The sequence below is a fragment of the Bufo bufo genome, chromosome 5 (genome assembly GCF_905171765.1).
Source record: "Bufo bufo chromosome 5, aBufBuf1.1, whole genome shotgun sequence".
In the NCBI taxonomy this organism is placed as follows: domain Eukaryota; kingdom Metazoa; phylum Chordata; class Amphibia; order Anura; family Bufonidae; genus Bufo; species Bufo bufo.
The window spans coordinates 13,349,340-13,366,292 of NC_053393.1; positions in this window are offsets into that span (position 1 = coordinate 13,349,340).

The window sequence follows — 16,953 nt, forward strand, 5'->3', positions numbered from 1 at the left end:
TGGTGAAGGGGCTTGCGTATCACAATGAAGCAACCACCTCTATGAGTGTGTTGGCAATGGCAATGTTGGCACACCCCAGATGAGATAAGGTCGTTGCTTCATTGTGAACAGACCAAAAGCGACCGGCTGGATAATTTTGCATAGAAAAAACATTAATTTTCTTTGTGATCATCTAAGGTGATCATTAAAGCCTACTAGGCCAACAATGGGCCCACACTGCAGAATCATTGTTTTCTGGGTCACTTAACTGTCACTGAACCACCTAAGCACGGCCATAGGTCACGTAACAGGGATTAAACTGATAGGAATAGTACTACTTAACATACCACTCATATCGGGTAGCACAGTACATTGCATGGCGCACGCGCAGTGCCCCAAATTGGAAGTAAGAGGACCGACCAAGCATCTTTTTCCATCTCCCGGTTCCTAAAATCTATTCCATACACCGGCCCCTGATAGGGGACGTAACAGGGATTAAACTGATAGGAATAGTACTACTTAACATACCACTCATATTGGGATTGCATAGTACATTGCACGGCGCATGCGCAGTGCCCCAAATTGGAAGTAAGAGGACCGACCAAGCATTTTTTTCCATCTCCCGGTTCCTAAAATCTATTCCATACACCACACCGGCCCCTGATAGGGGACAAAACAGACATTAAACTGGTAAGAACAGATTTTTTTAATAAAAAAAAAAAAAGAGGACAACCTCTGCGGAGCTGGGTATTTTTTGGCCGCGTTACTGAACGCTCATGCACAATGGCTGTAGGCTCATGCGTCCTTTTGCGGAGGTAACAAACCTGGTCAGTCAAACCCAAGGCAACATCATCGACCTCATCCCATATGCGTTTCTTCTGGAGCGTGCCCTTCGAAGAGTGCTGGATCAGGCAGTAGATGAGCATAAAGAGGAAGAGTTGTGGTCACCATCACCACCAGAAGCAGCCTGGTCGTCGTCGATTGCTAGACCTGCGGCAATGCAGAGAGAGGAGTCTGAAGAAGAGGAGTCAGAGGAGGAAGGTGGCTTTGAGGAGGTGGAAGACCAACCACAGCAGGCGTCCCAGGGGGCTTGTTGTCACCTTTCGGGGACCCTTGGTGTTGTACGTGGCTGGATGGAGGAAGAGACCTTCAATGACGTCAGTGAGGACAAGGAACGGGACATGGCTAGCTTGGTATCCAACCTTGTGCAAATGGGGAGTTTGCGGTTGTGCAAATGGACTGTTTGCGGTTGTTTGCGTTGCGTTAAACGGGGAGTTTGGTCTGTCAGAGTTTGGTCTGTCACTGTGAAGCGGGCGTAACCCTTACTCTACCTGATCGATACAACATCATACCTGATGTTTTAACCACTTACCGTCACACTAACGCCGAAAGGCGTCATTTCTGCGGCGCTCCCAGGTCACACTAACGCCGATTGGCGTCATCTCGCGTGAGGCGAGATTTCCTGTGAACGCGCGCACACAGGCGTGCGCGCTCACAGGAACGGAAGGTAAGAGAGTTGATCTCCAGCCTGCCAGCGGCGATCGTTCGCTGGCAGGCTGGAGATGTGATTTTTTTAACCCCTAACAGGTATATTAGACGCTGTTATGATAACAGCGTCTAATATACCTGCTACCTGGTCCTCTGGTGGTCCCCTTTGTTTGGATCGACCACCAGAGGACACAGGTAGCTCAGTAAAGTAGCACCAAGCACCACTACACTACACTACACCCCCCCCCCCCGTCACTTATTAACCCCTTATTAGCCCCTGATCACCCCATATAGACTCCCTGATCACCCCCCTGTCATTGATTACCCCCCCTGTCATTGATCACACCCCTGTAAAGCTCCATTCAGATGTCCGCATGATTTTTACGGATCCACTGATAGATGGATCGGATCCGCAAAACGCACACGGACGTCTGAATGGACCCTTACAGGGGCGTGATCAATGACTGTGTTGATCACACCATATAGACTCCCTCATCACCCCCCTGTCATTGATCACACCCCTGTAAAGCTCCATTCAGACGTCCGCATGATTTTTACGGATCCACTGATAGATGGATCGGATCCGCAAAACGCATACGGACGTCTGAATGGAGCCTTACAGGGGCGTGATCAATGACTGTGGTGATCACCCCATATAGACTCCTCATCACCCCCCTGTCATTGATCACACCCCTGTAAAGCTCCATTCAGACGTCCGCATGATTTTTACGGATCCACTGATAGATGGATCGGATCCGCAAAACACATACAGGCGTCTCCCTGGAGCCTTCCAGGGGGGGTGATCACCCCATATAGACTCCCTGATCACCCCCCTGTCATTGATCACCGCCCTGTCATTGATCACCCCCCCCCTGTCAGGCTGCATTCAGATGTCCGTATGATTTTTACGGATCCACGGATACATGGATCGGATCCGCAAAACACATACGGACATCTGAATGGAGCCTTATAGGGGGGTGATCACCCCATATAGACTCCCTGATCACCCCCCTGTCATTGATCACCACCCTGTCATTGATCACCACCCCTGTCATTGATCACCCCCCTGTCATTGATCACCCCTTTGTAAGGCTCCATTCAGACATTTTTTTGGCCCAAGTTAGCGGAAATTATTTTTTTTTTCTTACAAAGTCTCATATTCCACTAACTTGTGTCAAAAAATTAAATCTCACATGAAGTCACCATACCCCTCACGGAATCCAAATGCGTAAAATTTTTTAGACATTTATATTCCAGACTTCTTCTCACGCTTTAGGGCCCCTAGAATGCCAGGGCAGTATAAATACCCCACATGTGACCCCATTTCGGAAAGAAGACACCCCCCAGGTATTCCGTGAGGGGCATATTGAGTCCATGAAAGATTGAAATTTTTGTCCCAAGTTAGCGGAAAGGGAGACTTTGTGAGAAAAAAATAAAAAATATCAATTTCCGCTAACTTGTGCCAAAAAAATAATAATTCTATGAACTCGCCATGCCCCTCATTGAATACCTTGGGGTGTCTTCTTTCCAAAATGGGGTCACATGTGGGGTATTTATACTGCCCTGGCATTCTAGGGGCCCCAAAAGCGTGAGAAGAGTCTGGTATCCAAATGTCTAAAAATGCCCTCCTAAAAGGAATTTGGGCACCTTTGCGCATCTAGGCTGCAAAAAAAGTGTCACACATCTGGTATCGCCGTACTCAGGAGAAGTTGGGAATGTGATTTGGGGTGTCATTTTACATATACCCATGCTGGGTGAGAGAAATATCTTGGTCAAATGCCAACTTTGTATAAAAAAATGGGAAAAGTTGTCTTTTGCCAAGATATTTCTCTCACCCAGCATGGGTATATGTAAAATGACACCCCAAAACACATTCCCTAACTTCTCTTGAATACGGCGATACCACATGTGTGACACTTTTTTGCAGCCTAGGTGGGCAAAGGGGCCCATATTCCAAAGAGCACCTTTCGGATTTCACAGGTCATTTACCTACTTACCACACATTAGGGCCCCTGGAAAATGCCAGGGCAGTATAACTACCCCACAAGTGACCCCATTTTGGAAAGGAGACACCCCAAGGTATTCCATGAGGGGCATGGCGTGGTAAGGAGTTTGAAATCAAATTCTGTAAAAAATGACCAGTGACATCCGAAAGGTGCTCTTTGGAATATGGGCCCCTTTGCCCACCTAGGCTGCAAAAAAGTGTCACACATGTGGTATCTCCGTATTCAGGAGAAGTTGGGGAATGTGTTTTGGGGTGTCATTTTACATATACCCATGCTGGGTGAGAGAAATATCTTGGCAAAAGACAACTTTTACCATTTTTTTATACAAAGTTGTCTTTTGCCAAGATACTCACTATGCCCATCAGCGAATACCTTAGGGTGTCTACTTTCCGAAATGGGGTCATTTGTGGGGTGTTTGTACTGTCTGGGCATTGTAGAACCTCAGGAAACATGACAGGTGCTCAGAAAGTCAGAGCTGCTTCAAAAAGCGGAAATTCACATTTTTGTACCATAGTTTGTAAACGTTATAACTTTTACCCAAACCATTTTTTTTTTACCCAAACATTTTTTTTTTATCAAAGACATGTAGAACAATAAATTTATATATGGATGTCGTTTTTTTTGCAAAATTTTACAACTGAAAGTGAAAAATGTCATTTTTTTGCAAAAAAATCGTTAAATTTCGATTAATAACAAAAAAAGTAAAAATGTCAGCAGCAATGAAATACCACCAAATGAAAGCTCTATTAGTGAGAAGAAAAGGAGGTAAAATTCATTTGGGTGGTAAGTTGCATGACCGAGCAATAAACCGCTAAAATTGTGGAGTGCCGATTTGTAAAAAAGGGCCTGGTCTTTAGGGGGGTATAAACCTGTGGTCCTTAAGTGGTTAAAGCACGTTATTCCAAACAATTTAGGAATGTTAGGTGATTTATGCCCTTTATGGATTAAACCCGACTCTGCGTCAACTATGTAATTTTCCATGGGAGTTTTGCCATGGATCCCCCTCCGGCATGCCACAGTCCAGGTGTTAGTCCCCTTGAAACAACTTTTCAATCACTATTGTGGCCAGAAAGAGTCCCTGTGGGTTTTAAAATTCGCCTGCCTATTGAAGTCTATGGCGGTTCGCCCGGTTCGCCCGTTCGCGAAACATTTGCGGATAATTCGCGTTCGCCGTTCGCGAACAAAAAATTTTATGTTCGCGACATCTCTATTCCTGGGTCAGACAAAAATTCTTTTGGACTACATACTGGACATAACTTATATGTTGTTACCGCCTCTCCATGATCTTTTAATCTTTTCGAATGCTGTAAATTTAAGTCCAGAGAGATCACTGTTGTGGTGGTCTTTAAAATGTTTGGAAACAGAATGCAGTTCGAATCTCTTTTTAATATTTGCAATATGCTCGTACACTCTTTTTTAAAAAGGACATTTTGTTCTTTCTACATACTGTTTATGGCATGGACATTCCAAAAGATAAATGACATCTGTAGAATCACAAGGAAGGCTGTCTTTTATTTCAAAACGGTATGAGTTTTGTGTTGACTGTACTTCTGAGAGGAAGTAATTTTATAGTTGTTGCACCTGCCTCATCTGTGAAAACCTTTAAGTGTAAGCCAATTAGATGTACTTCCTGCTTTTTTCTTCCTAATTGTTGGCGCTATCTTTAAACCTAAATTTGGAGCTTTAGTATACGTGATTAACAGAGTATTAGTTAATGTAGAGCCAATGACCTTATCTCGTAAAAGATGGTGCCACTGCCTTTTTATAATTCTTTCAACTGATTTATGTTGGTTGTGAAATTGTAGGATCCTTCGGAGAGTATCATCCTGTTTAAGTTCTTTTTGTGAAGGTGTAAAGAAATCCTCCCTATTCATATTTCTCACCTTATTTAAGGAGGTTTCCAGAGAATGCTCCGGATAATTTTTTTGTTAAGAATTGTTGCTTAAGTTCCATCGCTTCACACTCAAATTGTTCATCATTGGTGCAGTTTTGTTTAATCCTTCTGAACTGACTTGTGGGGATATTGAGGAGCCATCTTGGAAGATGGCAGCTCGTGTAGAGAATATAGCTGTTCTTTATGACTGGCTTACGATATGTACTACATATTAGTTTATTATTATTTATATTGATAGATCCAAAAATTCTATTTGTGTTTTACTTGTATGAGGAATAAAGGAGAGATTTCTTTTATTAACATTTATATCATGTAAAAAAAGTGCCAAGATTTTGTTCTGTGTCTTGCCAAATAAAAACAATGTCATCAATATAACGTCGCCAGAGCACCAGATCTGTCCCCAGTCTAGGACGGATGATGTCTTCATACCATTGCACCATAAAGAGATTGGCGTAACTGGGGGCAAATCTGGTGCCCATCGCTGTCCCTCTCTTTTGTACAGAAAATTGAGAATCAAATGAAAAATAGTTATGGGTAAGTTTATAGTTTACTCCATCCAATATAAAATGGATTTGATCATTATGTACTTCATTATTGGAGATAGGTTGTTTTCTTAGTTATTCTATCCCTTGTTTATGTTCAATGATCATGTATAAAAAGTTGACATCCATAGTGCCTAAAGTCCAATGGTCTTCAAAGTCTACTTTTTCCCATGTTGATATGATGTCAGTGGTGTCTTTTATATATGATGGAAACAGTTGTCAGATATCAACACATATATCCAGCTAGAGAAAGACCCAGTAGAAGACTACTATAAATTGGTTGCAATGTGCGAAAAAGCATACCATAAGGGAATACTTAATAAATCTGAGTTTGATTTTATTTTAGGAAACCTGAAAAGACTTCCAGTGTATTACTGCATCCGCAAGGTCCACAAGGTTCCTCTCAATCCTCCAGGTAGGCCAATTGTCTCTGGCATAGGGTCTCTAACAACAAATCTTTCCCCTAACCCCCACCTCGATCAATTTTCACTTTTCTCTCTTTTTTCCCCTTTTTTTTCTCTTTTCTTCTCTTTTTTGACTTTTTTCCCCTTTTTTTTATTTTTTCAAACTTTTAATTTTTTATTATTTTCTATTGTATATTCTTTAATATAACAAAATAGCAAAGACAGGTGCACGCTGCGGTCTTACTAAACCCTCAAACTGGTTTTAGAATTGAGAGATTAGTCAACATGTCCTACGGTGTAGAGCATGTCTAAGCCCGGGCACCACGCCAAGGTTTCTCAAGTAGCCCGGGACCTAACACTCTCCTAACTGGGCCGTATGGGCAATACCAGGAGCCAGTGGGCAAATTACAGGAGCATGAGGCCGACTCACAAACAACTCACCAGTTACCTCCAGCATGTGACCATGCTTGCAGTGGGAGGAGGGAGGAGTCTGCGAGTCCCACTCAAGACTGGCTGATATGTCCCAGGCCTCACAGGTGCACCTAAATGTGGCCTGTAGATGGAAAACAGGCACATTTGAATTGGAGTTTATACACCTCCAGAAATCTCTATATATACAAACTGAAAGGACTAGCGTGGTATTAGCAGGAGGTGCTCAAACCCACATGCAGTCGTGCATATATATAGGGGAGCAAATCCTGCACTTGTGGCCCGTTGCTAATGGCTATCCCCAGCAATAATGCATACGGTGGAGGATGCCCGCAGCGAACCACAAGTACCACAATAGACATTCCACACAAGGTAGCAATTGTGTGGATGTCATAATCAATATAACAATATAACAAAATAGCAAAGGCAGGTGCACGCTGCGGTCTTACTAAACCCTCAAACTGGTTTTAAAATTGAGAGATTAGTCAACATGTCCTACGGTGTAGAACATGTCTAAGCCCGGGCACCACGCCAAGGTTTCTCAAGTAGCCTGGGACCTAACACTCTCCTAACTGGGCCGTATGGGCAAATTACAGTTTGAGGGTTTAGTAAGACCGCAGCGTGCACCTGTCTTTGCTATTTTGTTATATTGTTATATTGATTATGACATCCACACAATTGCTACCTTGTGTGGGATGTCTATTGTGGTTCACTGCGGGCATCCTCCACCGTATGCATTTTTGCTGGGGATCGCCATTAGCAACGGGCCACAAGTGCAGGATTTGCTCCCCTATATATATGCACGACTGCATGTGGGTTTGAGCACCTCCTGCTAATACCACGCTAGTCCTTTCAGTTTGTATATATAGAGATTTCTGGAGGTGTATAAACTCCAATTCAAATGTGCCTGTTTTCCATCCCCAGGCCACATTTAGGTGCACCTGTGAGGCCTGGGCCTTATCAGCCAGTCTTGAGTGGGACTCGCAGACTCCTCCCTCCTCCCATTGCTGGCATGGTTACATGCTGGAGGTAACTGGTGAGTTGTCTGTGAGTCGGCCTCATGCTCCTGTAATTTGCCCACTGGCTCCTGGTATTGCCCATACGGCCCATTTAGGAGAGTGTTAGGTGCCGGGCTACTTGAGAAACCTTGGCGTGGTGCCCGGGCTTAGACATGTTCTACACCATAGGACATGTTGACTAATCTCTCAATTTTAAAATCAGTTTGAGGGTTTAGTTAGATTGCAGAGTGCACCTGTCTTTGCTATTATTTTGTTATATTGTTATATTAATTATCACATCCGCACTTGTTACCTTGTGTAGGATGTCTATTGTGGTACTTGTGGTTTGCCGCGGGCATCCTCCACCGTATGCTTTTTTGCTGACGATCGCCATTAGCAACGGGCCACAAGTGCAGGATTTGCTCCCCTATATTTATGCACGACTGCATGTGGGTTTGAGCACCTCCTGCTAATACCACGCTAGTCCTTTCAGTTTGTATATATTCTTTAATAGTATAATATATGTTAGGAGAAGATGATACAACTATGTTGGGGATGCACTATTGCAATTGAGCAGGATAGAAAACGCATAGTATGAACTGAGTCCACACCGATTGCTAATTAGCTCCTGGAAATAGTTACACCCCATATAAATGTGTAAGCGATTGCCAGAGACTTGAACCTACCCAAGAGGGTTTAAAACATGTGTTTTAGGTCCCAGTAACCATTCATTATTCTTGTACCACTGAGGAAGGAACAGTAGGTTCCGAAATGTGTCTGGTGGCGGTTTCCAAGCTGAAGGTGTGCATCGATATCTACCAGTGTTGCGGTATAGCAGAGCCCGGCCGACTCTTGGCGTCTTGACGATCCCAGTACGCATGCGCGGATTAGAGGAGACGCTGCATATTAAATCCGGCATATAATGACGAGTTCTGTCTGTGGGAGACGAGCGCTCATTGTATCAGGATCCGTGAGTAACAAATACATGAAGCATTGCTGAAAACTACTACGGATTAAAGAAAGCGCTTTACTAATATAATGTATGCGAATTCCTGAGGCTTGCTCTACTAAGTGGGCTTCATATTAAGTGGAATTAAAAAAAAAAGGAGTTCTAGTGCTGAGTGTGATTTTGTGGGAGTGATTGCAGGTGGCTGAGTGTGGTTTGAAGCAGAGATCCTTGAAAGTTACGTTTTTGCATTTTGGTACTGCCATTTAAACCCTTTTTTTTTTTTCTCTGCTTGATTAAGGCGAGTGCCTGGGCAACCAGGTGCTATAAATTGAACCACTGAACTCTCCCAGAGCTTGCTCTTCCTGAGGCTCGCTCTACTAAGTGGCTTCTTATTAAGTGGAGTTAAAAAAAAAGGAGTTTAAGACAAGGAGCAGTAAACTAAGGTTGGATATAATTTCCTTGTGTGTTGGATTCTAGCTAGTCCTTCAACTACAGCAGACAGGGTCTAATTCTAAATCATATTTACTGTTTTACTTTTTTTCTGTTGTTATCCCCATTTAGTATGTGTTGCACAATTGACAGCGCCGTCCAGTGCACATCTTGCATGATGTATGCAGTCCTGGAACAGCCGTTTGAGGGTGTATATCTTTGTTCAAGATGTGAGCAAATTACCCGTTTGGAATCGCAAATCGAGTCTCTAAACGGGCGAGTTGCAACACTGAGAGGCATTGACAATTTGCAAAAGAGTTTGCTTCTCACCGAGCAAGCACTCTATGGGGTAGATGAGGGGGAGGGTGACAGAGGAGGCTGAGGAAAGTGAGGTAGCTAGCTGGGTAACAGTTAGAAAGCGGGGTAGAGGGAAGAGTGCCAGGGAGGCTAGCCCTGATCTGACACACCCCAACAAGTTTGCACGTTTGGCAGATGAGGGGGATGTCAGTCCGGGGACGGCACTGCTGCAGCCAGACACTTCCTCTGCCAGTCAGGGGAATGTCAGCTCCGGTAAGCAGGGGACCAGGAGAGCAGGGCAGGCCAGACAGGTGCTGGTAGTGGGAGACTCAATTATTAGGGGAACAGATAGGGAAGTCTGTCACAAAGACCGTGATCGCCGAACAGTGTGCTGTCTTCCTGGCGCTAGAGTTCGACACATCGCGGATCGGGTTGACAGATTACTGGGAGGGGCTGGAGAAGATCCAGCGGTCATGGTCCATATTGGAACCAATGACAAAGTTAGAGGTAGGTGGAGAGTCCTTAAAAATGATTTCAGGGATTTAGGTCAAAAGCTTAGGGCAAGGACCTCAAAGGTAGTGTTTTCCGAAATACTGCCTGTACCGCGAGCCACACAAGAAAGGCAGTGGGAGATTAACAAGTGGCTCAAGAACTGGTGTAGGAAGGAGGGGTTTGGGTTCCTGGAGAACTGGGCAACTTCTCTGTTGGCTACAGGCTCTATCGTCGGGACGGGCTGCACCTCAATGGGGAAGGGGCAGCTGTGCTGGGGAAGAAGATGGCTAGAAGGTTGGAGGAGTGTTTAAACTAGGGACTGGGGGGGGAGGGTAATTACACTATAGGAGGGGAAGATAGTGCAGATAGAGACCGGGGGCAGGTAGTGGGACTGGGGGAGGAATGGAAGGAGGAACTAGAACAGTTCAGAAGGAAAGGTGTAGGGTAAAAAATATACATAAACCTTTCAAATGTATGTATACTAATGTCAGAAGCCTGACTAATAAAACTGGTGAACTGGAATTAGTGATGTGTGAGGAGGACTATGACAGTGGGAATAACTGAGACATGGCTGGATGATAGCTATGACAGTGGTAATAACTGAGACATGGCTGGAGGATAGCTATGACAGTGGGAATAACTGAGACATGGCTGGATGATAGCTATGACAGTGGGAATAACTGAGACATGGCTGGATGATAGCTATGACAGTGGGAATAACTGAGACATGGCTGGATGATAGCTATGACAGTGGGAATAACTGAGACATGGCTGGAGGATAGCTATGACAGTGGGAATAACTGAGACATGGCTGGATGATAGCTATGACAGTGGGAATAACTGAGACACGGCTGGATGATAGCTATGACAGTGGGAATAACTGAGACACGGCTGGATGATAGCTATGACAGTGGGAATAACTGAGACATGGCTGGATGATAGCTATGACAGTGGGAATAACTGAGACACGGCTGGATGATAGCTATGACAGTGGGAATAACTGAGACATGGCTGGATGATAGCTATGACAGTGGGAATAACTGAGACATGGCTGGATGATAGCTATGACAGTGGGAATAACTGAGACATGGCTGGAGGATAGCTATGACAGTGGGAATAACTGAGACATGGCTGGAGGATAGCTATGACAGTGGGAATAACTGAGACACGGCTGGATGATAGCTATGACAGTGGGAATAACTGAGACATGGCTGGATGATAGCTATGACAGTGGGAATAACTGAGACACGGCTGGATGATAGCTATGACAGTGGGAATAACTGAGACATGGCTGGATGATAGCTATGACAGTGGTAATAACTGAGACATGGCTGGAGGATAGCTATGACAGTGGGAATAGAAGCAACGGAGCGGGGCGCAGCATAGCGCAGTGCTAGCTGACTTAGGGGGAAGACCGCAGGCTAGGAAAGGGTTAAGTTATGGTGGTATGTGAAGGGGTTGGTAGAGTGAGGTGGGGAGGAGCAGGGTTTTCGGCGGGAGGATATAAGATTGGGAGGTGGAGCTTAGGGTCAGTTCAGCCTTAACCAGCGTGAATTTCGGAGACATGGCCTCCTTGGATGAGCTGTTGGCATCGGTGCGGGCCGCGGTGCAGGTACACGGGGTAGACTTCATGCAGCAATCTATCCAAGCTGCCCTTTGCCCCCCCGCCCCGCCGGTTGCAGTAGACCGCGCTGCCAGGGCCAGGCGATCTGTCCCCCCTGAGCGCTTGAGCCCAGATGCCACCCCTCGGGTCCGCCGACGCATTCGAAGCCCCGCCAGGGACCCTCCGCTGCTGTCTGAGGTGTCCGTTGCCTCTCGGACCCCCAGGCGCAGCGGGAGGAATTCCGTATCGCGTGGCAGGCCGGCGGGAGAGGGTCAGGCTTTGCCTAGGCCCGTCTCTCTTTCAGCGAGGGGGAGAGAACGTTCACAAGCGGCGACGCCCCCGCGAGATGCTCTGCGCCGGGGGAGAGCCAGGAGAACCTCACCTGTGGTGGGCAGTCAAGTTGCGGCCGGGCTGTCCAGAGGCCTGGGCCTACCTGCTGTGGAGGAGAGCTTGTCTTCGGCGCTGCGGCGGAGGGATCTGGGCCGGCAGCTGCAGAGTGAGGAGGATGAGTGCGCAGCGGCCGGCTTGGATGTTGGTGCGGCGCGACCCCTTGTGGCGGGTCGGCGCCATGGCAGCCGGACAGATGCTGGGGACTTTGCTGGGATTACTCACCCTGGACGGCGGCATGGTGGGGCGGCTGGTGGCCGGACGGCTACAGAGTCGGTGTCACTGGAGGCAGGAGAGGGACTAGAACTGCGGCCAGAGGATGAGGCCCGCCCGGCTGGGGTTCGGACTGTTACACTCCCCTCACGTCGGTGCCCTGAGGGGGAGGCATGGAGACTGGAGGAAGGAGAAGTGGAGTCTGGAGAGGAGGTTGCGGCAGGCAGAAGGGACGACGCGAGTCCAGGAGAAGCTGTGCCATGTGGAGTGAGCTCGCCGGTGGGGACGTCTGTGAGTGATTCGGAGGATGCCGGAGGATCCATCCGGGGACGGCCAGGTGAGATGACGACGTGTCAGTTGCCAGTTGGGGGTGCAGTTCCGCAGGGGGTGGGGGGATCTGATGTTTTGGCACGGGAGGTTCTGTCAGGGATGTTGTCCTTGTTGTCACGGTTGGGGTCAGGGGCCCCTGCATCTCCGGCGTCGGTCTGGGCGCCTGTGCAGGCAGTGCGGACTTTAGAGCAGGGGACGGTGCAAGGTTCGGTTGGCGTTGGGGATGGTGTGGTCACAGGTGATGGGCAGGCCGCTGTGGCCGGGACTGGGGTTAGAAGTGATTTGGGGGATAGTGTTCGGTTGGTGGACGCGGCGAAAGGCGAGATTTATGTGTGCTTTGAGGGGCCGTTGGGGGCTCATTTGAAGCAGGAAATCAAGGAGAAGATATGGAGGGATGAATATGTCGAAATATTTTCATTGCTTCCTTTGGAAAAATTTAATCTGGACAGGGGGAAGCCGGATGAGAGTAAGAAAGAGGAGGAAGAAAGGAGGAGGTACAGGTTGATCCCGCGTACGTTTCATAATTGGCTTCAGGCCTTTGCGATTTTGGCCAGTGTGGTTGGGGAAAAATCGCCGGAACATTGCTCAGCATTGTTCTGCTATATGGATGCGATAGGGGAGGCTCATCCGACTTATGGGGGTGTGGCGTGGCTTAGGTATGATGAGCAGTTCCGGCAGCGGAAGGCGGTCAGGCCTAGCATACGGTGGGATCATAAGGACATAGGTCTCTGGATGCGGTTGATGGCGGCGCCTAGGAGTGGCCCTCAGCCCTTTCGGGGATCGGCCGGGGGTGCCTCGGCTTCTGAATCCCAGGGAGGAGGTAGAAAAGGCTGTTGTTGGCAATATAACGAGGGACACTGTAGGTTCTTGTCAGATTGCAGGTATAAACACGAGTGTTCCGGTTGTGGTGGATCCCATAGTTTGTCGCGTTGCTTCAAGTGAGGGAGGGGTAAGGCTATGCAGAAGAGGGGTGACGCCGGTGAGGGTGGGAGAGATGGAGCCCTATTTAAAGAATTATCCAAATAGAGAGGTTGGGCAGTTGTTGTTGGCGGGGTTTACTGAGGGCTTCGTGATCCCGTGTAGTGTAGTTCAATGGCGCCGTGTTTGTCGGCAAGGAATTTGTCTTCAGCGTTGCGCCAGCCTGAGGTGGTAAAGGAGAAGATTGAGAAGGAGGTGTCGGCTGGCAAGGTGTCGGATCTGTTAGAGGAGGTTGCTTTTTTGCGGAGAGCTAAGAAGGTTCAGCTTAGGCGGGTCCAGTCTGTATTAGGAAAATTGAATTTCGCTTGCCGGATTTTGCCGATGGGGAGGGTTTTTTGCCGGCGTTTAGCGTTAGCTACGGCGGGGGTTGTCGCCCCTTATCATTATTTGCGTTTACCTGTGGCGGTAAAGGAGGATTTGGGGGTTTGGGAGGATTTTTTGGGAGAGTATAATGGGCGGTCTATGTGGATGGAGGAAGCGTTAGTAGTGTGGATTTGGAGTTGTTTTCTGATGCCGCGGGGTTCGTGTGGGTACGGTGTTTTTTGCCAGGGCCAATGGAGTGCGGGTGCGTGGCCGGTGGAGTGGGAGCAGGCTGGTTTCCTTAGTAATTTGGTTTTGTTGAACTTTTTCCCATTGTTATTGGCTACGGAATTGTGGTGGGGAGTGGCTCAAGGAATCGGCGGGTTCGTTTCTACTGTGACAACATGGGTGTAGTGCAGGCGATTAATAGCCAGACGGCTAATTCTCCGCCAGTGTTGAATTTACTCAGGCATTTGGTATTGCGGGGGGCTGCGGTTAAATGCATGTTTTGTTGCGGTGCATGTTCCTGGTGTAGATAACTCACTCGCTGATTCCCTCTCTCGTTTTCAGTGGGATCGTTTCCGCAGCTTGGCGCCGTTCGCCGAAGTTCGGGGGTTAGCATGTCCCCAGTGGCTCTGGAGCGTGGCCTTGGGGTGTCAGCGGGCCTGATTGGTCAGTCGCTCATTAGAGGTACGTGGTCGGCTTATTCGTCGGTGTGGTCATTGTGGGAGGAGTTGATAGACCGGGTTGGGGGGTGTAGTTCGGTTGATGACTTTAGGACCTTATTGGTTTTTTGGGTTGGTTCGTGTTATGCTGAAGGTTTGTCGTTCTCGGTGGCGTCTAAGAGGGTGGCGGCTGTCGCCTTCTGGTTGCGCTTGCGGGGTGTTGCTGATGTCTCTCTGTGTTTTTTGGTTCGGCAGGCACTAAAAGGATATCGGCGGGGAATGATTCGCAAGGATTGTAGACGTCCGGTTTCTTTTGAGGTGTTACAGGTCCTTTGGGAGAAGGCAGGGTTGATTTGTGTGTCTGTATTTGAAGCGCTTTTGTTTAGGGCGGCTTTTTCATTGGCTTTTTTCGGAGCTTTTCGGATTTCGGAATTGGTATCCTCCAGTCGTATGCGCGATGGTGGTTTGTTGAGAGAGGATGTTCGGCTGGGGGATGGCGGTCTGCGGTGTGTGATACGCAAGTCAAAAACGGATCAGGTAGGTAAGGGGGCAGTGTTGTGGCTCAGGCCTTTTGCTGGGTCAGTGCTTTGTCCGGTGCGTTGTGTGGAGGATTATTTGGGAGTGCGGCCTGATGGTAGGGGTTCGTTGTTAGTTCACCGGGACGGTTCACGGTTATCACGTTTTAAAGTTATTGCTGTTTTTAAAAAATGTTTGGGTGCAGCTGGTCTTCCCGTTAATGAGTATGCTTCTCATTCTTTTCGGATAGGGGCAGCGACTGAGGCTTCCAGGTGGGGGCTTGGGGAAGAGGTTATAAAACGTATTGGGCGGTGGGAGTCGGATTGTTTTCACTCTTATATTCGGCCTCATCTGTTGTGATTATTGATGGGTGTTGTTGGTTAACGGTATGTGGCATGTGGTGTAGTGTTGTCTCAATTGTTTTATTTATTTTAGGGGCGGCGCCGTGTCTCGCATGGATCTTCGGGCACTCATACGTCTATTGGGGGGCCTTACGAGCAGATGTGAGGAGGAATGGACGACAGTTGGGTTTTCCGATAGAGGAATTGCTGGTCCGGTGGATCGGTTTGAGAGGGCTTCTTTGGGGTAGGGTTTTACCCGAAATTCACGTTAATGCCATTTTAGATCGTCCGCCTGATATATTGGTGCTTCATGTGCGAGGCAACGATTTGGGTGTGCGGCGCTCCCGGGATGTTATCCGGGATATCAAGTTGGATGTGCTGCGCTTATTGTCGGAGTTTCCGGACTTGTTGCTGGTATGGTCGGAGGTGGTGGCCAGACGTTGCTGGCGGTTTGCGAGGTCGGTGGAGCGGATCAACAAAGCCCGAGCGAAGTTGAATAAGGAGGTGGGGCGGTTTGTTCGCAGGCAAGGTGGTATTGTTGTGCGTCATCGGGAGTGGAGGCGGCGTCGCCTCAATTCTTGAAGAGAGGATGGCGTACATTTGAATGATGTGGGCATCGATATGTGGGCGTTGGGTATCCAGGAAGGTTTGGAGATGGCTATTAGGGTTGTGGCGGGACGCCCACAGGTGAGGTGTCACCAGTGGTTGTCGGTGGCTGCTGGAAATTGGATCCTGGGGAGCAATTCAATGGTTAAGAGGTGCAGGACATGTTGGAGCCTGCATCTCAGATGGTTTGTTAATGCGAGGATGGGGCCCCTGTTTGGGCTACAAGGCCTACAGGGGGGGATGCTAGTATACTTCAAGGAGTTGGTTGCCCTTGGGTCGGTGAGTGCGGCAAGGGTAAGTCTTGAAGTGCGAAGTGAGGCAGTGAAGGAGGATACGGCTCGTTTGGGTTGCCCTCCAGGATCCTTGGTACGGTGCAGTAGGTGTGTGTAATATGCCTGATGTTTATTATGGTTATTGTTATGATTATTATGATTATTATGGATGTTATATGGTGTACAATGTGGTTTTGTTATTTGTGAAATAATAAAGTAGGCCATCAATGGTCATTTCACCAAGCGAGTAAGTGTTGGTGTGGTTATTTAAAGGGATAGCAGGGTAGGTTTTTGTAGCCGGAGGAGATTCTTCCATCCTATTAAGTCATAGAAGCAACGGAGCGGGGCGCAGCATAGCGCAGTGCTAGCTGACTTAGGGGGAAGACCGCAGGCTAGGAAAGGGTTAAGTTATGGTGGTATGTGAAGGGGTTGGTAGAGTGAGGTGGGGAGGAGCAGGGTTTTCGGCGGGAGGATATAAGATTGGGAGGTGGAGCTTAGGGTCAGTTCAGCCTTAACCAGCGTGAATTTCCCACCCTCCCACCCTTTTGTTATGGTTTGGAGATTGGTGGTTGTAGTAGGGCTGCTGGAAATTGGATCCTGGGGAGCAATTCAATGGTTAAGAGGTGCAGGACATGTTGGAGCCTGCATCTCAGATGGTTTGTTAATGCCGAGGATGGGGCCCCTGTTTGGGCTACAAGGCCTACAGGGGGGGATGCTAGTATACTTCAAGAGTTGGTGCCCTTGGGTAGGTGAGTTGCGGCCAAGGGTAAGTCTTGAAGTGCGAAGTGAGGCGGTGAAGGAGGATACGGCTCGTTTGGGTTGCCCTCCAGGATCC